The sequence below is a fragment of the Cherax quadricarinatus genome, chromosome 64, assembly GCF_038502225.1.
Source record: "Cherax quadricarinatus isolate ZL_2023a chromosome 64, ASM3850222v1, whole genome shotgun sequence".
Taxonomy (NCBI): domain Eukaryota; kingdom Metazoa; phylum Arthropoda; class Malacostraca; order Decapoda; family Parastacidae; genus Cherax; species Cherax quadricarinatus.
In genome coordinates this window covers 1,903,015-1,927,014 of record NC_091355.1, presented here as the reverse complement: position 1 = coordinate 1,927,014, position 24,000 = coordinate 1,903,015, and positions in this window count along the sequence as shown.

Below are 24,000 nucleotides of genomic sequence, written 5' to 3'. Positions count from 1 at the left end.
AGTCCTAATACAGAGAAAACTAAGAAAACACACATATATATAGTGGTGGGAGTCAGGTGAGGTGAAGCGTGGGTAGAGGTGGTAATAGTAGTAGTAGTAGTAATGGAACTAAGGAGGTGAGGTTAGAGAGGGACCTGCTGGCATCAAGTAACACCAGTTCCCAGGATGGGTAATATCCTCTTGCTTAGTAATTTTGAAATACTGTAACTACCGGATTTTTGCATGAGGTGTCCAACATCGTCTCTATGTTGAACACATGCGTTTTTGCGGTCATCATTTCTGCAAGCATTTTTGTGTTCTGCTATTCTAATGTCCAGAGTTCTGGCTGTTTCCCCTACATATACTTTGTCACACCCCCCCACATGACAAAGTATATGTAGGGGAAACAGCCAGAACTCTGGACATTAGAATAGCAGAACACAAAAATGCTTGCAGAAATGATGACCTGCAAAAACGCATGTGTTCAACTATAGAGACGATGTTGACACCTCATGAAATTCAATGAAGCTAAACTAGTTATTAAAGAAGACGACTTAAGACGGAGAAAATGCATTGAAGCTGCACTAATTTCTGTCAGTAACACTATAAAGCAAAAAATCCGGTAGTTACAGTATATCAAAATTACTAAGCAAGAGGATATTACCCATCCTGGGAACTGGTGTTACTGATGCCAGCAGGTCCCTCTCTAACCTCACCTCCTTAGTTCCATTATACTACTACTACTATTACCACCTCTACCCACGCTTCACCTCACCTGACTCCCACCACATATATATGTGTGTTTTCTTAGTTTTCTCTGTATTAGGACTGAAGAAGCCTACTGTATAGGCGAAACGTTTCCTTTAATAAATGTCCTGAACTGTACATAAGTGTCTTTTTCCACATCTTGTCGGTATCACCATACCATTTCCTCATTAAAGAAAACGTTTTCACCACGAGTGAAACCATTCGGGGCGAAACGTTTCCCGTTACTAAATGTCTTGAATATTAAGTACGCTGGGGCCAAGCTCTTTTGAGAGGTAAGTACTGATCGATGCGTGGAACAATCTTCCGAGTAAGGTGATCGAGGCTAGGATCCTGGGCAGCTTTAAGAAGAGACTGGACAAATATATGAGTGGGAGGGGCTGGGTTTGATTGGTGTAGTGGGTACGGGAGTAAATTCTTGGGTAGCTTTGGGTAGTGGTGGTTTTGAAAAAAGACTTGACTTTTATGAGCCAATAGACCTTCTGCAGTGTTCCTCCATTTTTATGTTCTTTCTTACAACAAAGCCACGATTGCTTACAAGACATCACTACAGGAACTATGGCTCTGGAGGCCTGGTGGTTAACGTTCTCGCTTCACACGGTGAGGGCCTGGGTTCGATTCCCAGCCAGAGTAGAAACATTGGACGTGTTTCTTTCCACCTGTTGTCTATGTTCCCCATCAGTAAAATGGGTACCTGGGTGTTAGTCGACTGGTGTGGGTCGCATCCTGGGACACTGACCTAAGGAGGCCTGGTCACAGACCGGGCCGCGGGGGCGTTGACCCCCGGAACTCTCTCCAGGTAAATTCCAGGATATTACTGCCTCAGTTTATCGGGTCCACCAACGAATATGACGTAGGGCTGCAAACTTCGATTCCGCCGCTGTTATATGACGACGTAGACGTAGGTGAAGCTGTTTCTAACACCTTTGGCACTCAAGAGTGCCAAGCACCGTGAAGATAAGGGGCCTCGCTCGATGTCTACCCGAGCCAGCCAGGAGCCCGGAAGCATCACCATCAGAGATGCCATGAAATATGCCATGATGGGAGCACACTACCATGACACTGACTGAGACTGGATACTTTAGTGATAGGAAGTCCATGGGCGAGGTACCTATTTACGCTACGGGAATGAGTTGATAGGTACCCAGGAACATGACGTGCCCCCCCCCCGATCTTCTTTGCCACCTACCCTATACCCCTCTTTCACCTCTATACCAATTCCTCACCTCTCCATCTTTCCCCCCCTTCCCCACCCCCCGCGTATTCGACCTCTTTCCCCTCCCCCTCTCCCTCCCCCTCCCCCCCATACATCAATCACGTCACATCAATGTCACTGAAAGACAAGCCTAATGCCCATGGCCTCCGTGCCAAACCGACTTAAAGACCCTTTCCTCCCCACCACAATACCCGACCTTATGGTCACCTGACTCAGGGGCGAGGGTCCCCTAACAGCTCCCCCTTAGGACGTAAAGGGGCGCGGCGCCCCTTTTGCAGCGCTGTAACTTACTCGATGTGTTATGCATGACTCACTCCCCCTGATCTTATTGAGCGAAAGAGGGGAAAGGAAGGGGAAGAGAGGAAGAGGAAGAGGGCAAAGAAAGAAGGGAAGGAGAGAAAGAGAAAAGAGTGAGAGATTTAAAAAATAAAAGGGAAAAGAGGCGAAGGAAAAGGAGGAAGGAAAGGGAAAAAAGAATAAGGGTGAAATGAAAGGGAAAGATTAGGGTAGACATTAAAAGAAATTGGAGGGAGACGAAAAGAGAGGTGAGGATGGTAAAGAACGTGGAAGTGAATAGGAGGAAGAGGAGAAAAATTGGAAAAAGAGGAAGAGAAAAGGGAGGGGAAGGGGAAGGGAGCTAGATAATGTGGAGAGAAAAAAAAATGAAACCTCAGGAGAGAGAGAGAGAGAGAGAGAGAGAGAGAGAGAGAGAGAGAGAGAGAGAGAGAGAGAGAGAGAGAGAGAGAGAGAGAGAGAGAGAGAGAGAGAGAGAGAGAGAGAGAGAGAGAGAGAGAGAGAGAGAGAGAGAGTTAGAGATCAGTGTATACACTTGAACATCAAGTCATTGAGATCATTGCATGCACTCTGACTCAGGCCCAGACTCCATATTCAACAGGAATTGCAAGAAGACACTATCACGTGCCTTGAATATTCTGAAAGACATATCCTGGGCACGGGAGTCCTCCCACACTCACTGACATAAACTCCCTCCACGAAAGGTGTCAGGAAAACAATTACAAGGAAACCTACAGACCGATGGGGCTGACGTCTCTCATTATGAAAATCTATGCAAGAGTTTTAAGAAGGAAGGCCACGTATCATATGGAATCACAGCAGTTATACAACCCAGGGCAACAAGGCAGGTGGCTCCTGTCTTTCACAATTAAAAAACCATACCACGGATGGGGTTTGAACCCGCGGTAAGAGAGTCTCAAAACTCCAGACCGTCGCGTGAGTCATTTCACAGTTAATTCGATGTTACCACAAGGTCTTGGATATAATGGATAGACTCAATGTATATACACTTACATATGCAAGACAAGCCACAGGGGGATTGGAAATCTTTAGCTCAAGTACTTTCACAATTCACAGTGCGTCATCAGGAGCTATGCAATGTTGCAAGGCTGCAACATTGCAGCCTTGCAATACACTTAGATGTGTACAATGATTTCGCAAAAGCCTTCGACAAGGAAACCCATGATGTGTTATTTTTTCAAGACCTAGCACTCCGGGCCAGGCTTTGAAAATTTTTAAAGGGGTGGAGGGGTAAGCCAGCGGAAGGCCTCGGTCAGATGACCAAAAGCTCCAATGACTGGTCGTCATCTAAGACCCGCGTCAGGAGACACTTGTCCTGTTTCCTGATTAACCTCACCTAACCTAACGTCTTCCCTAGGACACCAACCACAACAGTCAGGCAACACCCAGGTACCTACTGACTGCTAGGTAAATAGGGGCAGCAGGTGTAATGTGACCATACACCTAAATCTGCCTGGAAGTCGAACCTGGGCTTCTTTGGTTATAAGTTTAAATATCTACATTTGAGATAAAGGTCGAAAGTTTTAAAACTAAATAAACATTTTGGTTAACAAGTGATTTTTATTTTATAAGTAATAATTTATATATTTTCAACAATGGATTATTATTATTATTATAATCAAGGGGAAGCGCTAAACCCGTAGGATTATACAGCGCCTGGGGGGGGGATGTGGAAGGCATTCAGGCTTAATTCGGGGAACTGGTTTCAACAATGGAAACTACAGAGACTATAAAGGCACAATATTGGAACAATACACAGGTAACCTGCACATAGACTGAAACTAATGACGACGTTTCGGTCCATCTTGCACCATTAACTAGTTACTGACTATCAAACTATCTAAATCAGATCGAAACGTCGTTATAAATATATGCATGTTTAATTGCGTATGTAGATTACATTATACAGCTGAACAATGGAATATAATAAAGGTTTTTCTTCAAGGGGAGAGAGTGCAGCTCCATTTCCTAGAATCAAGAACCTATCACCGGTATAAAGGCTCGTCCTTCCTACCTTCCACCTTGAAGGGTCTGCGAGTGTTAGATATAAATACACAGAGGAAACACAGCGGTACCTTTATTCTTGTTGACGTGTCTTCTAAACACTGCATGTCTACCTAATGGAATTTGAGCCTCTCAAAACAAACCTCAGGAATTTTTCTTGTCCCTCTGCTTGTCGGAAACAAAGGGTTGGGGTATTTTATTTTCTCGTGGTTTGTGTTTAGACTCACCTTGCTGTTTGAGCAAGGAGTCAGTGTGTGTGTGTGTGTGTGTGTGTGTGTGTGTGCATAGAAAGATCATCAAAGGTAATAGAAGCATGCGACAGCACTTTTGATTTATATTTAGACTTTGAAAGTAGTGTTCCGGAACGTAACTCTGGCTGGAGTAATTTGTAATGATAACGTTAGGTAATCTGTCTAGTCCTTAAATACTGGGTAATCGAGAGGAGGTATTCAAGAGTCTTGGTTCCTTTACACTTACTGAATTATCTCTTATTGAGCTCATGGCATCCCAGCTTCCATTGGAGGCATTTTGCATATCCTTCCGAGCCTTTTCTTCTCGTAGGGAGTAATTTCGGTGTGTTGATTTGGAACAAATTCCTCCTGAATTTTCCGGGTGAAAATTATGATGTATCTTTCTCGCCTACGTTGCAAAGAGTAAAGTTCAAAGGGCTTCACCTGGAGAGAAAGAGAGAGAGAGAGAGAGAGAGAGAGCGAGAGAGAGAGAGAGAGAGAGAGAGAGAGAGAGAGAGAGAGAGAGAGAGAGAGAGAGAGAGAGAGAGAGAGAAAGAGAGAGAGAGAGCAGTGACAACAGTTTACGATCATTGAGCATCAACGTAACAATGCAGAAGAATTACACTGATAGTTGTAGAGGGCTCTTGATGCAGAGAGTTGGAACAACTCATCCCTTCCAAGCATCGAACCCGATAACCTCCCATTCCCCAGCTTATTTTAACCCTTTCAACTGATTAATCACTTCCCACATCAACATAAGAATCATCAACCTCGCGTCTGAAAGAAATTTAGTTCCATGAAGTACAAAAAATTTTAAACAGCAAAAGAAACACTGTAATTCACACCCTGTTTCCAGTTCATCCATGGAGCTGAACTCTTCTCCAGGCTGAGGGACTGACCCCCTCAAATACTTCTCTCCGGGGTTGATGGACTGATTATATCTTCAGTTCTCTTGCTGCTACTGTATTTGACTGGCGAAACCTTGCTGCAAGACGTTTCAACAATAACGATACCCAACTGTTGCACATGTGTCTTAAATCATCAACAACAAGAGGTCAGGAACCACAGGTCAAGTGACATCCTACCTCACTGGCCCACTTCTAACTTACCACTTGCGAGGATAAACAAGGGAACGCACCTGAATCTTAAAACTCACAGGACAGTGCGTTAACCACTAGGCCAGCTGATTTGTTTACAGTCCTGTTAATACGAGGATAGTTCCAGTGTTTGGCCAACAGATGGTGCTGAAGTCGCCTATCTTATTTCACAGACCAATGATCTACACTAGTTATTCACACTAGAGATTTTATGTTCAAGCTTTTGTTTCACAATTTCTAACAACAGATGACATTCTAAGTTAAGAAATAATATCCTAGCCTAACCTAGCCAGACTTAACCTAACCTAACGTAAATTTAACCAGCCCTAATCTAACCTAACCTAACCTAACCTAACCTAAACTTAACAAGCCCTAACCTAACCTTACCAACATTACCCGAACCTAACCTAACCAGTTTCTAACTTAGTGTAACCTAACCAACCCTAACCAAACCTAAACTAAGCAGTTCTAGCCTAACCAGCCCCTAACCTAACCTAACCAGCCCTAAACCTAACCTAACCTGACCTAACCTAACTTAACCTAACCTAACCTAACCTAACCTAACCTAACCTAACCTAACCTTACCTAACCAGCCCCTAACCTAACCTAACCTAACCTAACCAGCCCCTAACCTAACCTAACCATCCCTTAACCTAGCCTAACCTAACCAGTCCCTAGCCTAACCTAATCTTCATAATATAAATCGAGAAATTTGCTGAAAAAAAGTAAGAAATTGACTTGGAATTTGTGAAGAGTTGGTAGCCAGTATTCCATCATGTGAGGACGAGCAATTTGATATCTCCGAGGCAGAGGAAGGCTCCTTGATCTCCTCTGCAACAAGGGTCAGTCGAGTCTGCGTAGACGGTAGGATTGTCGACCATGCAGGAGTCTGAGGATTATCACTTTTTTTTTTATCCATGGAAGGTCCTGACTTACACGCAAGAAAAGGCTGACTTAGTCATTTTAAAGACTTTTTTTTAAATTTTTTTGGGGGCCATGATCACGGTCTCTCTCTCTCCATATATATATACATATATATATATATATATATATATATATATATATATATATATATATATATATATATATATATATATATATATATATATATATATATATATATTATTATTATTATTATTATTATCATACTGGCGATTCCACAACCAAGGCAGGGTGGCTGAAAAAGAAAAAACTTTCACCATCATTCACTCCATCACTGTCTTGCCAGAAGGGTGCTTTACACTACAGTTTTTAAACTGCAACATTAACACCCCTCCTTCAGAGTGCAGGCACTGTACTTCCCATCTCCAGGACTCAAGTCCGGCCTGCCGGTTTCCCTGAACCCCTTCATAAATGTTACTTTGCTCACACTCCAACAGCACGTCAAGTATTAAAACCATTCGTCTCCATTCACTCCTATCAAACACGCTCACGCACGCCTGCTGGAAGTCCAAGCCCCTCGCACACAAAAACCTCCTTTACCCCCTCCCTCCAACCTTTCCTAGGCCGACCCCTACCCCGCCTTCCTTCCACTACAGACTGATACACTCTTGAAGTCATTCTGTTTGTTTCCATTCATTCTCTACATGTCCGAACCACCTCAACAACCCTTCCTCAGCCCTTTGGACAACAGTTTTGGTAATCCCGCACCCTATATATATATATATATATATATATAAATCTGTATATATATATATATATCTATCTATATATATATATATTTATATATATCTATATATATATATATCTATCTATATATCTCTATCTCTCTCTATCTCTCTCTCTCTCTCTCTCTCTCTCTCTCTCTCTCTCTCTCTCTCTCTCTCTCTCTCTCTCTCTCTCGCTCTCTCTCTCTCTCTCTGCTAACATTCCTATGCTGCATAGAAATATATCTAACTGGTGTGAACATGTACCTCGTCTGAAGTAAAGAGAGAGAGAGAGAGAGAGAGAGAGAGAGCGAGAGAGAGAGAGAGAGAGAGAGAGAGAGAGAGAGAGAGAGAGAGAGAGAGTAAAGAGTAAGAGAGATAAAGAGAGAGTGATATATATATATATATATATATATATATATATATATATATATATATATATATATATATATATATATATATATATATATATATATATATATATCAGCATAGGAATGTTAGCAGAAGTCTCCACTGTGATCACAAAGGCAGTTTTAGATCGCTACTTAATCTTACGATGAAGGTGTGTTTCGGTGTGTCTTGGGCCATTATCAAGTAACAAGTAACAGAACGAAAAATCAGTTTTTGTAAGGTGCTCAAGGATTGGCTACTGTGAGGTCAACCTCTCACTGGCTGCAGAGCTGTGTTAAAAGCTCACTTACTGGCTATTCATCACACCCATTTAGTAGCCAGAAGGATGCTACAGAGTCCCTGATTGGTTCAAAGTCTTGTTGGGGAATTGCCACGAAGCTGATGATTTCTTCAGAGCCCGGCCGAGGATGAAACTTGACAGCTAATTGGTTCAGAGCCTAACTGAGGATGCTGCAACGCGGCTGATTGGTTTAGAGGCTGTTTGAGGCTCGTTACTCAGCAGTTGACTGATTTAGGGGTTAGAGGCCGGAGGGGAAGGTGGGGAAGGGTAGAAGGTATCTTAATTAGTCTGTGTCTGAGATGAAGACACATGACTGACGCTCTGGTTGCAACAATCTCCGGTGACCGCAAGATGTTGTGTCTAAAGTCTTATCTGAAGCTGGTAAAGCTTGTAGAAGTTGGTGATTCCTGCGCTTATCATCAGTAGGCTCATGAAAAGTTAGCAGACTCGTAATCCTTCACTAGGCTCGTAGACAACTGCATCAGAAACCCATGAATCAAAATGGATCACGAACTCCTAAGACCAACTGGAAATAAAAGCCATTAAGCGATCTGGTTAAGGATCCTATAAAATCAACTGGGCCACCAACCCATGAAGAAAGCTTGACCACAGACTTGTAGAGGAAACAGCATCACTAACCCATAAAGGCAGATGCATCACAAACCAAAAGAGACCGTGAAGGCAGCTGCATCACAAACCAATAGAGACCGTGAAGGCAGCAGCACCAGCAGCAGCGTGAAGGCAGCAGCAAAGGTCGCTCGTGAAGCCACTAATCTTTAGCCAGATAACGCGAGAGGAGAGAAAAATGCAGTAAAGGCCAAGATGTAATCAGCAGTGTCTGACGGGGTATTGTGCGAGGAGCTCCTTGGTTTTGTCCAGGGGGCCTGGAAGACTGATGGCTGCAAGTTCCAGGCACTAGAAGGAAGGGATGGCAGAAGGGAGTGAAGAGCCACAGGGAGAGAGAGAGATGGAGGGGAGGCAGGAGTGAAGGGGCCACTGGGGAGGGAGGGAGGTTTTCTTTCGGCCACACACACACACACACACACACACACACACACACACACACACACACACACAGACAGACACACACACACACACACACACAGACACACAGACACACAGACACACACATACACACACACACACACACACACACACATACACACACACACACACACACACACACACACACACACACACACACACACACACACACACACACACACACACACACACACACAATTAAAAATGTAGCTGTGAATCGACCCCTGCAACCATAAGTAGGTGAGTACACAATGAATGCTAATTCGAGGACTGTTTGAGATTCGAACCTGCGACAAGTAGTAAACCTTAGCCCTTTATACATTGATTTATGTGCAACTTGGGAACGCAGGCGAGAAAGACACACGATAATGTACACTTGGAAAATCATAGAGGGACGAGTACCAAACTTCCACACGAAAATCACTCTCTATGAAAGGAAAAGGCTCGGCAGGAGATACAACATTCCCCCAGTGAAAAGCAGAGGCGCCACGAGTACGCTGAGAGACAACACAATAAGTGTCAGGGGCCCAAGACTGTTCAACTGCCTCACAGGCGCTTGACAGGCACCTAAAGTCAGCACCTGACCAACTGGGCTGTGGCTCTTACGGCAATTTGCGTGCGGCCAGCAGTAACAATCTGGATGATTAGACCCTGATCCACCACGAGGCCTGATCCCAGACCGGGTCGCAGGGGCGTTGACCCCCAAAACCCTCTCCAGGTCTACTCCAGGTAACAACTGAAGCGTGTCAGAAAATACTTTAAGCGTCTCTGAGTGGTACAAATATTCAGTCCTAAAACAAGTCAATGATTTTAGCCTCTGGATTTACTGCAACCTTCATGGTCCTTATATGGAACAAGTAACATCACCACTGATAACACAAAAATAAATAAGACACATGAACAACACCTGCGAGATGAACATGTGTCGTATTCATTAAATTATCGATAATGCACACCATAAAGGTCGCGTTAAAACTCCAAAAAGCTTTTGAAAATTACAAGGCGGTTTTACGGCAGAATTTTCTCTTCTGATATCTGTATCCGATAGCAAGTGTGGCGTCAGCAAGTGTTGGCGTCGGGTGTTATGCGCTGACTTCCTCACTCAGCGCCTGGGTTCCTATCTCCGCTGTCAACACTGTTCCGTCTTTATCCAGGTCAGAGCTGCTCTGCTGTGTGGAGGCATCCTGGAGAAGGATTTTCTACCATTTATGTTGCTTACCGTCTTTCTGTATTCTCTCCTTCTTTAAAGGGTAAACACTGTGCGTATTTCTTTTTCATCCTTCTATCTTCTTATTCCTTCCTTTGTTTTGAAACTATTAGGGACCCATATAAAGGCCATTAGACCAAGAACTACCTTTCTCATTTCCTCACACATGGTCACCCTTCAACTAGGTAGGGATAAAGAAGAATTAATTAACCCCGTGTCTATCAGACAGTTATGAAATACTATGTATCAGTGTTGTATGTATGTGTGTGTGTGTGTGTGTGTGTGTGCGTGTGTGTGTGTACTCACCTAGTTGAGGTTGCGGGGGTCGAGTCCGAGCTCCTGGAAAGTGTGTGTGCGTGTGTGTGTGCATTACCAGAGTATTATGTATTGCGTATGCTAACGTTAGGCTTTCCTTGTCAGAACCAAAATATTTACTTTTCGACATAGGCGAGAGAGGGTTTCTTCCATGGATACAGGCAGCGGGAAAATGAGTGTACGTGTGTATGGTTTGTGGCAGCTGGAGGGGTCTACGAGTCACTGAATAGGTCAGGAAAGACATTGCCTACATTCATACGACTATGAACGGCCACGAAGACATAAACGGGATCACCTCAGTCAAGTCTGTAGCTTCGAGAACTTGAGTGAGAGCTTCGACGATGGCAATACAATGGTAGAGTATTCAGACAACATGTAAATAAGATATATAATGATGACAGTGGCATTTTATTGTGAAGACGTTTCGTCCACCAGGGCTGAGGGACTGATTACCTCTCGTCTCATGTATATAGTTCTACAGTCTACACATAATGTCCATGAATTGTATTGACAAAGCCACTGGATGGCGAAACGTCTACAAATAAAGATACTCAGATGTTGTTAATGTGTCTAATTCTTCATCTTGTCGGTACTGTAAATCATTCGTGTAGAACTTTATCGATGCTCCCAGACGGGCAAAACGTCTTCACAATAAAATGCCACGACCGGAATTGTGCGTCTTGTACACTGCATCTAAGATGTTTGGAGGACTGTCACGGTGTTGACCTTGTCTACCACAGTCAATACGATGTCGGAGGCTTGACAGAGAGATTGGAATCTGATGGTCAGTAGTCTGTACCAACTCATATAAAACTACTGATCGGATGGTTGACTGTTGACTTCCTAGCCATCATGATACCATATTGAACAGTAGACTGATTTCCAGGAAATCGGAGGAAAGGCACGTTATTGTCCACTGCCAGTTTCTTAATCCTGGAACAACGTAACCCTTCTAACATACCTTCTGGATCACATTTAACCTCTTGACGAAGCATACACCTGTGAAACACAGTCCAATTTAATTCTGATCAGGGCCTTATACACTATTAATACTATTGATCCCCTTCCCCAGTAGCCGCTGGTAAGATATCAGAGGATCCTCAAAAGCTGACAGCTACGTGTGGCAAAAATTTCAACATGGATTTTCTCGTTGAGGTTGCTGTGGAAATGCAGGTCAGAGAATTTAGCTGACGGTTGCATTGGCATCACATTGTCACCAGGGGTTGGAATAATGTTACAGTGGAGGTAGAATGAGTAAAAAATTCACTCTTTTCTTAACCAGCTGAAAACTTAAAATCCAACATTCAGGAGCAATTTGATCTCGCCAACAGAAAATTGTGCGTTTGACGAGGAATGTCACTTACCACACAGTTCCGTGGCACCCTCTTTCTTGGTCAAATATGTTCGAAGTGGAGGACAGAGAAGGTTCCTTCCTTTACAATACTACAATAAAACGGGGTAGACTACCTCTTCAATCAGCAGCCCTCCAACGCTGTTTTTGAGGGGAACTGAAGCAACATGTGCATATCGCCACGAGTTTAGAAATATGCGAAATGTACAACTTCGTTGTACAACTTCGTTGTACATTACATCGTTTTCTGTAATGTACAGCTTCATTGTACATTACAGAAAACTTCATCAGACTCGACTGATTAAGACGGTGTAGCATGTCATAGGTCACCCTACACAAGGGGGTCATCATGAACTCCCCAAGAAATGTATGGTGCTGTGTGTGGAGAGGACACAGATAAGTCGACAACTGAATGGTTCCCAGTCGGATCATCTACACGAATTCCAGTACCATCTTTTATAAAAGTGATGATTTTACTGAAAATTCAATCTGCGGTTGTTAATTTTGTCTTCGTCCTGAGGCATCCCCACTAATGTTGATGAGCATTGAAATCTCCTACGATGAATTTGCGGTGGGACATCTGATGAAACAGCAAGTTAAATCCATCAACGTGAAGCGCCTCGGAGTTAAGACAGAAAATTAAACGAACAGCCAAGAACAGTTAGCCTACATATTGTATCAAAGGAAGGAGGACCGCTTTGATTTTCGCTTGTGCTGTGCATCGAGACCATTACGTTTTAATGACCAGCAGTAATCCGCTATCATGCTGACATTCCATTTGCCCTGAACCTAATTCTACGTGTCACTGCATAAGAGTTGAATTCAATAACACCCCAGCGTGAGGCAATGTACTGTGAACCATACCCCCGGCCGGGATTGAACCCGCGGAGTTTTGAGACTCTATGACCGCGGGTTCAATCCCGGCCGGGGGTATGGTTTATTTGCAATCGTGTCATTACGATTTCTTGAGTAATGTACTGTGAACATAGATGGCGACAGCGATTCTTTCTTTTCAATATTTTACGACTGTTTTGGTTAGAAGTGTCTCTTCTAGATAAATAACAGATGATCTGTATAGCTCTATCAGCAACACCAACCGCACCAATTTGTTGCTAAGACTACGATAATTCCAATATAGTAGAGTGAACCTCTTGATTTAAGAGTATCGATTCCATCCAGATAAGTTTTAGATTTTTTATTACCCAGCGGAAAGTTACTGCGGGACTTATCACAGCTCCGGCTGCCAGTTTCTAGATCTGAAATATAGAGTTTGTCTTCGCTGGACACATGAGAGTTGCTTGTAATAAGATATTTAAAGTAAGGTGGGAGTGACTCGCGTTTTATTGACTGGCCTCGTTTTTCCTCCTTAGGCAGTACAGGAAAGTGAAATGAAGAATTAGTAAGAAAAAAGAATTGAAAATGAGAGATCCACAGAACCAGTAACACATAGAAGTACAACACAGGGACATTCAAGTTTAATACGACTTTCCCAGGAGCCCTCAAAAGAAGTTACCCAAAGATTTAAGCACTAAGTTGCCTTAGGGAGGAGACTTGCCCAACTTTAAAGGTTCGTTGTATGTTAAGGAAAACTAGGCTGAGCTCTCCCAAACGAATTCTTGGCAGTGAGTTCCAATATCTTTGGACAGGTCTAGTAGGCAGAAGTTAATGGGCTCGACAAAGCTCACAGAAACGCAATAACCTCAAGACTACAACACATACAGTCTCCTAGAATTTCTTCCCAGACGCTCTCCAAGACTGCTGTCAGGTTTATCTTCAACCTCTCGTTCATTATTATGATTGCTAATTATTATTATTATTATTATTATTATTATTATTATTATTATTATTATTATTATTATTATTATTATTATTATTATTATTATTATTATTATTATTATTATTGTCATTATTATTATTATTATTGTCATTATTATTATTATTATTATTATTATTATTATTATTATTATTATTATTATTATTATTGTCATTATTATTATTATTATTATTATTATTATTATTATTATTATTATTATTATTATTGTCATTATTATTATTATTATTATTATTATTATTATTATTATTATTATTATTATTATTATTATTATTGTCATTATTATTATTATTATTATTATTATTATTATTACTATTATAAATGTCGTTAATATTATTATCATTATTAATGTCATCATTATTATTATCATTATTATTAATGTCATTATTATTATTATTATTATTATTATTATTATTATTATTATTATTATTATTAATGTCATCATTATTGTTATTATTATCTATGGTTCTAAGGTTGTAGTGGTTATATCAGCATTATTTAATATATTTTAATAACCAAAAAATCATTCCATGGACAATGACAAGTGTCCTACACAAAATTTTGATCTGTAATTTTTTTTTTGGGGGGGGGGAGGGGGGGGCAGTCACTTCCCCCCCAAAAAAAGTTACGACCAAAAATCAACGTAAAGGAATAAATCAATTTGCGCACAAAATGCGAAATCTCTGTTGCTTCCATCCTCGTACTGTGCCCCCCGTACCACCCACCCCCCCACCCCCCACCCCAAAAAATGACGTTTTTTTGAGAATACGCCGAAAATTCTGCAAATCTTTCGTGTTTTTTTTTTGGGGGGGGGGCCTTGAAGAAAGAAATATTTTATTCTGATAAGCCTGATCCATTACACAATACACTGAACTTTAATATAAAAATTTATTCAAAAAATGGAAAAAAAAAAAATATATATTTCGTAATCGGAGGGTTGAAAAAAAATAAATCGCGGGGTGGAGGGTGCCAAGCCGAACCTGTGTTACGGTCGACGATCTTAGGCTAAAATACTCGGAAATTGGATCTTCCGACCGAGTGACATGTCCCAAGATGGCCGGGAGAGGCGGCCTTTTTCAAATTTAATCCCAGGAAGCAATTGACTGTAGTTACTCAGATGTAAGACTCAATATTTTCCAGCAGTTCCTTGTGTCCATTGGTGCTCCCCTCTCCCCCTCCCATCACCCCCTACCCTCACCCTCTACCATCACCCCCTACCCTCACCCCCCACCCTCACCCCCTACTCTCACCCCCTACCCTCACCCTCTACCATCACCCCCTACCCTCACCCCCCACCCTCACCCCCTACCCTCACCCCCTACCATCACCCCTACCCTCACCCCCTACCATCACCCCTACCCTAACCCCCTACCATCACCCCTACCCTCACCCGCTACCATCACCCTCTACCCTCACCCCCTACCATCACCCCCTACCCTTCCTTAGCCCCACTCCCCTTAGTCCCCTCTTCCCTTCCCCTCACCCCCTACCCTCCCTTAGTCCCACTTCCCTTAGTCCCCTCTTCCCTTCCCCTCACCCCCTCATTTTACCCCTCCTCTCCCTTAGTCCCCCCCTTCCCCTCACAACTTCCAGAGTTCCCCCTACCCTCCTCCATCTCTTTCTCCTCCTCTACCTTCTGCTCTCACCTCTCCTCTCCCTTAGTCCCCTTCCCCTCACCCCTCCCTAGTGCCCTTCTCCCTCCACTCACCCCTTAGTCACCTTATTCTCCCTCACCCCCGTATTTTCTCCCTTATTCACCTTACCTATTTTCCGGTCTCTCTTATTCTCTCCTTCACTCACCTTTATCACCCTTATCCTCCACATCACTCTCCTTTCTCATCTTTCTCACCCCCTATACTCTCTCTCTCTCCCCCCTCTCTCTCCCCTTCTCTCTCTCTCTCTCTCTCTCTCTCTCTCTCTCTCTCTCTCTCTCTCTCTCTCTCTCTCTCTCTCTCTCTCTCTCTCTCTCTCACCTTCCACATCTCCCTCATTTCTCATGCTCTCCCTTAGTTATCTTTCTCATCGTCTCATCCTCTCCCTTATCCCCTTCCATTTTCTCTTACCATTTTCCCCTATCCCTCACGTTCATCATAATTTCCCCTCTCTCTCACCCCCTAATCATCTCTCTTCCCATTTTCCTCACCCCTCCTCATCTTCCTCATCCCCCATCTTTCTCACCCCTCCCTATCTTTCTCGCCCCTCTCATCTTTCTAACCCCCTCCCATCTTCCTTACCCCTCTCCATCTTTCTCACCCCCCTCCCCTCTTCCTTACCCCATCTCCATCTTCCTCACCCCCTCCCTATCTTCCTCACCCCTCCCCATTTTCCTCACCCCTCACCATATTCCTCACCCCCCCCATTTTTCTTCCTCACCCCCTCTCCATCTTCCTCACCCCCTCCCCATCTTCTTCACCCCTCTCCATCTTCCTCACCCCCTCTCCATCTTCCTCACCCCCTCCCTATCTTCCTCACCCCTCCCCATTTTCCTCATCCCTCCCTATCTTCCTCACCCCCTCCCTATCTTCCTCACCCCCTCCCCATCTTCCTCACCCCCTCCCTATCTTCCTCACCCCTACAAGAAATGCTTCAAATATTTGTATCACTACCATTCATACACTGACCTGGAGACCCTGGAGACAGGCGGAGACCATTCATACACTGACCTGGAGACCCTGGAGACAGGCGGAGACCATTCATACACTGACCTGGAGACCCTGGAGACAGGCGGAGACCATTCATACACTGACCTGGAGACCCTGGAGACAGGCGGAGACCATTCATACACTGACCTGGAGACCCTGGAGACAGGCGGAGACCATTCATACACTGTTAGGCTTGCCGACACTAACAATGCTCTTTTCTGTCACGTCAGAGATCATAGCCATCCTATTGACTGGTCTTCTGCTAAAACTGTCTTCCCTACTTCCAACTCGAACAGTCGCCGTTTAGTTGAATCCTCTCTAATACACAACTTTCCTTGTATGAACCTTAGCCCTGGCTTCGTCTCTGTAGATGCCTTCCTCTCCCACTACATTGTAAAATGCTCCAAACTTCAGAACACCCGTGACTTAACCTGAATCCTCATTTTTTTTTTCTTCTTCTTCTTCTTTTTCTTCTTCCTCTTCCCCTTTCCTCTCTCCTTTTCTCCTCTGGGTTGTCTTTCTCTCTCCTGTCTCGTGTTTCTGTTCCTTCTTTATTTTATTTCACCACTTCCCCTTTCACGCACCTCGGTGCGCTTGCTCTCCCTCTGTGGGTTTCTAGCTCTCTTGCAGTGCTCCCCTTCCTTTGTATTTGACTGGCTCGTCTTCCTTACTTCCCACTTCTACCACTACCACTACTACTACCTCTTCTTCTACTACTACATCTACTGATGAAATTAGACACATGTGCGGCGTCTGGTTGTCTTTGTTGTGGACGTTTCGCCATCCAGTGGCTGGCTGGATGGCGAAACGTCTACGGTGGGGATGCCCGGGTGTTGTGCATGTGTCATTTCATCCTGTCGGTATTATATACAATTCTTGTACTACTACTACTACTACTACTACCACTACTACTACTACTACTACCACTACTACTACCTCCACCTCTTCCTGCCTATATATAGCCGTCCTGCTCCACCTCTGTTAGTGTGACTTTGTCAATGGTCCAAGTCGGACCGAAACGTCGTCGTAAGCTTCTGTCTTTTATGTGCGGGTTATTTGTGTACCCTGGAGACAGGCGGAGACCATTCATACACTGACCTGGAGACCCTGGAGACCCTGGAGACAGGCGGAGACCATTCATACACTGACCTGGAGACCCTGGAGACAGGCGGAGACCATTCATACACTGACCTGGAGACCCTGGAGACAGGCGGAGACCATTCATACACTGACCTGGAGACCCTGGAGACAGGCGGAGACCATTCATACACTGACCTGGAGACCCTGGAGACAGGCGGAGACCATTCATACACTGACCTGGAGACCCTGGAGACAGGCGGAGACCATTCATACACTGACCTGGAAACCCTGGAGACAGGCGGAGACCATTCATACACTGACCTGGAGACCCTGGAGACAGGCGGAGACCATTCATACACTAACCTGGAGACCCTGGAGACAGGCGGAGACCATTCATACACTGACCTGGAGACCCTGGAGACAGGCGGAGACACAACGAAACACAAGATATACAACCTTGTATTTCTGATGCAATACAACTTGCATTTTTTACATAATACAAGTTGTATTTTTGACGTAAAACTCGTTGTATTCCTGAAAATATTCAAATTGTATTCCTGACGCAATACAAGTTGTATTCTAAGCCTTAAAACACGTTGTATTTCTGATGTTTGCGATGTTGTATGTTGGGGATACAACACCTTGTATATCTACAGTATGTAATACTTTGTATTTCTAATAGTTTTGGCGGTTAAAGGATAATAATAATAATAATAATAATAATAATAATAATAATAATAATAATAATAATAATAGTAATAATAATAATAATAATAATAATAATAATAATAATGATAATGATAATGATAAAGGTAATAATAATAATAATAATAATAATAATAATAATAATAATAATAATAATAATAATAATAATGATAATAATAATAATGATAATGATAATGATAATGATAATAATAATAATAATAATAATAATAATAATAAAAATGATAATAATAATAATAATAATAATAATAATAATAATGATAATAATAATAATAATAATAATAATAATAATAATAATAATAATAATAATAATAATAATAATAATAATAATAATGATAATAATAATAATGATGATAATAATAATGATAATAATAATAATAATAATAATAATAATAATAATAATAATAATAATAATAATAATGATAATAATAATAATAATAATAATAATAATAATAATAATAATAATAATAATTATAATAATAATAATAATGATAATAATAATGATAATAATAATAATAATAATAATAATAATAATAATAATAATAATAATAATAATAATAATGATAATAATAATAATAATAATAATAATAATAATAATGATAATAATAATAATAATGATAATAATAATGATAATAATAATAATAATAATAATAATAATAATAATAATGATAATAATAATAATAATAATAATAATAATAATAATAATAATAATAATAATGATAATAATAATAATAATGATAATAATAATGATAATAATAATGATAATAATAATAATAATAATAATAATAATAATAATAATAATAATGATAATAATAATAATAATAATAATAATAATAATAATAATAATAATTTAATTTTTATGTTATAATTATTGTTATTATTGAGGAGAAGGTAAAGCCGTTGGGAATTACGTCGTCTTGGGATTTTTGTTTTGGGGGGATAAGCTCCGGTGCCTTGGATGAAGAGCCCTTCACCAGCATCAAACTTTAATTATCACTGAACCCGTCGAGTCGTCAACGCCTGTAGCGGCTCACGATAGACAGAGATGCATGTCTGTCGATTATGCGGAGCATACAAGCTTCACTCTGTATATATACACTGGGAGATATACACATTGTGGTGTATATACACTGGGATATACTCATTTCACGGTGTCTATGGTCATACTGTATATATACATCTAGGTTAGTTAATGGGGTTTAAAGCCTATCTACTACACGAGGGTCATTAAGGCTGTTTACCACCAGTCTGGAGAAGAATTCAGCTCCATGGTCTGGAACGATATCGTTCCAGACCATGGTGAGTACTCACCTATTTGTACTCACCATACACGAGTACAAATAGGAGAGTATACCTCTCAGTGTACGTATCTTGTGTCCTCTGGATGTTACAGTATCACGCTGAGTACATAGCAGTAGTACTCTGCACCACTGAAATGGCTTACACAGTTACTCTCACGTACTGAAACACTGCAGATTGAAAAAAATATAAAATCTCTGTCCCCTGCATAAGTTTTCCTCTTCTCTCTGTAACCTTTAAATATATTTTTCTGCCATAAAATAAAGTTTGGAGGTTGGGGAACGGCAGCGATAACATCCAAACACAAAAGCATCATGGGGAAAGTTTGGTGGTCTGAAGAGCCAAAGAAACCCATTTGTACTTCTTAAATCTGAAAACCAATCCTACTCTCTCTCTCTCTCTCTCTCTCTCTCTCTCTCTCTCTCTCTCTCTCTCTCTCTCTCTCTCTCTCTTAACTCCACTACGCTGAATTATCGACATATATATTTTCATGGAACTGGTTAGGTTAATGGGGTTTCAAGTCTGTCGTCTACCTGGAGGGTGTTCCGGGGGGTCAACGCCCCCGCGGCCCGGTCCTTGACCAGGCCTCCAGGGGGGTCAGGGACTGAGCAACCAGGCTATTACTGCTGATCACATGTAGTCCACCGTACTAACCACAACCCGGTTAGACAGGTACTGACTTAAGGTGCCTATCCAGCTCCCTCTTGAAGACAACCAAGTGTCTATTGGTAATCCTCCTTATGGCTGGTGGGAGGCTGTTGAGCAGTCTTGGACCCTGGACACTTATTGTATTTTCTCTTAGTGTACTAATGGCGACCCTACTTTACACTCATTAAATAAATTAAATCTTGATTATATCCTCAAAAATATAAAACGAATATAATATTACTGATGTTTAGGTGAAGCAAGTTACCTTAATTGACACAGTCCCTGAGATGTTTAGGTGAAGTAAGTTACATTAGTTGACACAGTCCCTGAGATGTTTAGGTGAAGCAAGTTACCTTAATTGACACAGTCCCTGAGATGTTTAGGTGAAGTAAGTTACATTAGTTGACACAGTACCTGACTAACATTATTTGATGATCAATGTCGTGCCCAGCTTAACGTAACGGGCAAAATTTACACATAAAAGTTCACTAGATTTATGGTAATTTTGATTATACAGCGATTTAATGGATTATCAAATATACCATAAAGAGGATTATATCACTTGATAATATATAATATATATATATATATATATATATATATATATATATATATATATATATATATATATATATATATATATATATATATATATATGTGTGTGTGTGTGTGTGTGTGTGTGTGTGTGTGTGTGTCGTGCCGAATAGGTAGAACTTGCGATCTTGGCTTAAATAGCAACGCTCATCTTGCCATATAGGACAAGTGAAAATTTGTGTATGCAATAATTTCGGCAAAATTATTCTGAACCTAACGAAAAAAAAAATATTTAATTGTGTTTGTTTAGTATTAAATTATTGTAAACGTATCTAAAATATATTTAGTTGGGTTAGGCTAAAATAAATTGTTCTTGTTATAATAAGGTTAGGCAATTTTTCTAAGATTCTTTTGGTGCAAAATTAAAAAAAATTATATTAACATTAATGAAAAATATATATCTTTAAACGTATAAGAGAAAATTTTAGAAAGGACTTAATTTTAAAGGAGTTCTTGGTAATTGACCAGTTTTACATATTCGGCAAGACATATATATATATATATTTATATATACATATATATAATATATATATTATATATATATATACATATATTTATATATACATATATATAATATATATTATATATATATATATATATATATATATATATAAAACTGGGTTGCTTAAATGTGCGTGGATGCAGTGCGGATGACAAGAAACAGATGATTGCTGATGTTATGAATGAAAAGAAGTTGGATGTCCTGGCCCTAAGCGAAACAAAGCTGAAGGGGGTAGGAGAGTTTCAGTGGGGGGAAATAAATGGGATTAAATCTGGAGTATCTGAGAGAGTTAGAGCAAAGGAAGGGGTAGCAGTAATGTTAAATGATCAGTTATGGAAGGAGAAAAGAGAATATGAATGTGTAAATTCAAGAATTATGTGGATTAAAGTAAAGGTTGGATGCGAGAAGTGGGTCATAATAAGCGTGTATGCACCTGGAGAAGAGAGGAATGCAGAGGAGAGAGAGAGATTTTGGGAGATGTTAAGTGAATGTATAGGAGCCTTTGAACCAAGTGAGAGAGTAATTGTGGTGGGGGATCTGAATGCTAAAGTAGGAGAAACTTTTAGAGAGGGTGTGGTAGGTAAGTTTGGGGTGCCAGGTGTAAATGATAATGGGAGCCCTTTGATTGAACTTTGTATAGAAAGGGGTTTAGTTATAGGTAATACATATTTTAAGAAAAAGAGGATAAATAAGTATACACGATATGATGTAGGGCGAAATGACAGTAGTTTGTTGGATTATGTATTGGTAGATAAAAGACTGTTGAGTAGACTTCAGGATGTACATGTTTATAGAGGGGCCACAGATATATCAGATCACTTTCTAGTTGTAGCTACACTGAGAGTAAAAGGTAGATGGGATACAAGGAGAATAGAAGCATCAGGGAAGAGAGAGGTGAAGGTTTATAAACTAAAAGAGGAGGCAGTTAGGGTAAGATATAAACAGCTATTGGAGGATAGATGGGCTAATGAGAGCATAGGCAATGGGGTCGAAGAGGTATGGGGTAGGTTTAAAAATGTAGTGTTAGAGTGTTCAGCAGAAGTTTGTGGTTACAGGAAAGTGGGTGCAGGAGGGAAGAGGAGCGATTGGTGGAATGATGATGTAAAGAGAGTAGTAAGGGAGAAAAAGTTAGCATATGAGAAGTTTTTACAAAGTAGAAGTGATGCAAGGAGGGAAGAGTATATGGAGAAAAAGAGAGAAGTTAAGAGAGTGGTGAAGCAATGTAAAAAGAGAGCAAATGAGAGAGTGGGTGAGATGTTATCAACAAATTTTGTTGAAAATAAGAAAAAGTTTTGGAGTGAGATTAACAAGTTAAGAAAGCCTAGAGAACAAATGGATTTGTCAGTTAAAAATAGGAGAGGAGAGTTATTAAATGGAGAGTTAGAGGTATTGGGAAGATGGAAGGAATATTTTGAGGAATTGTTAAATGTTGATGAAGATAGGGAAGCTGTGATTTCGTGTATAGGGCAAGGAGGAATAACATCTTGTAGGAGTGAGGAAGAGCCAGTTGTGAGTGTGGGGGAAGTTCGTGAGGCAGTAGGTAAAATGAAAGGGGGTAAGGCACCCGGGATTGATGGGATAAAGATAGAAATGTTAAAAGTAGGTGGGGATATAGTTTTGGAGTGGTTGGTGCAATTATTTAATAAATGTATGGAAGAGGGTAAGGTACCTAGGGATTGGCAGAGAGCATGCATAGTTCCTTTGTATAAAGGCAAAGGGGATAAAAGAGAGTGCAAAAATTATAGGGGGATAAGTCTGTTGAGTGTACCTGGTAAAGTGTATGGTAGAGTTATAATTGAAAGAATTAAGAGTAAGACGGAGAATAGGATAGCAGATGAACAAGGAGGCTTTAGGAAAGGTAGGGGGTGTGTGGACCAGGTGTTTACAGTGAAACATATAAGTGAACAGTATTTAGATAAGGCTAAAGAGGTCTTTGTGGCATTTATGGATTTGGAAAAGGCGTATGACAGGGTGGATAGGGGGGCAATGTGGCAGATGTTGCAAGTGTATGGTGTAGGAGGTAGGTTACTGAAAGCAGTGAAGAGTTTTTATGAGGATAGTGAGGCTCAAGTTAGAGTATGTAGGAAAGAGGGAAATTTTTTCCCAGTAAAAGTAGGCCTTAGACAAGGATGTGTGATGTCACCGTGGTTGTTTAATATATTTATAGATGGGGTTGTAAGAGAAGTAAATGCGAGGGTCTTGGCAAGAGGCGTGGAGTTAAAAGATAAAGAATCACACACAAAGTGGGAGTTGTCACAGCTGCTCTTTGCTGATGACACTGTGCTCTTGGGAGATTCTGAAGAGAAGTTGCAGAGATTGGTGGATGAATTTGGTAGGGTGTGCAAAAGAAGAAAATTAAAGGTGAATACAGGAAAGAGTAAGGTTATGAGGATAACAAAAAGATTAGGTGATGAAAGATTGAATATCAGATTGGAGGGAGAGAGTATGGAGGAGGTGAACGTATTCAGATATTTGGGAGTGGACGTGTCAGCGGATGGGTCTATGAAAGATGAGGTGAATCATAGAATTGATGAGGGAAAAAGAGTGAGTGGTGCACTTAGGAGTCTGTGGAGACAAAGAACTTTGTCCTTGGAGGCAAAGAGGGGAATGTATGAGAGTATAGTTTTACCAACGCTCTTATATGGGTGTGAAGCGTGGGTGATGAATGTTGCAGCGAGGAGAAGGCTGGAGGCAGTGGAGATGTCATGTCTGAGGGCAATGTGTGGTGTGAATATAATGCAGAGAATTCGTAGTTTGGAAGTTAGGAGGAGGTGCGGGATTACCAAAACTGTTGTCCAGAGGGCTGAGGAAGGGTTGTTGA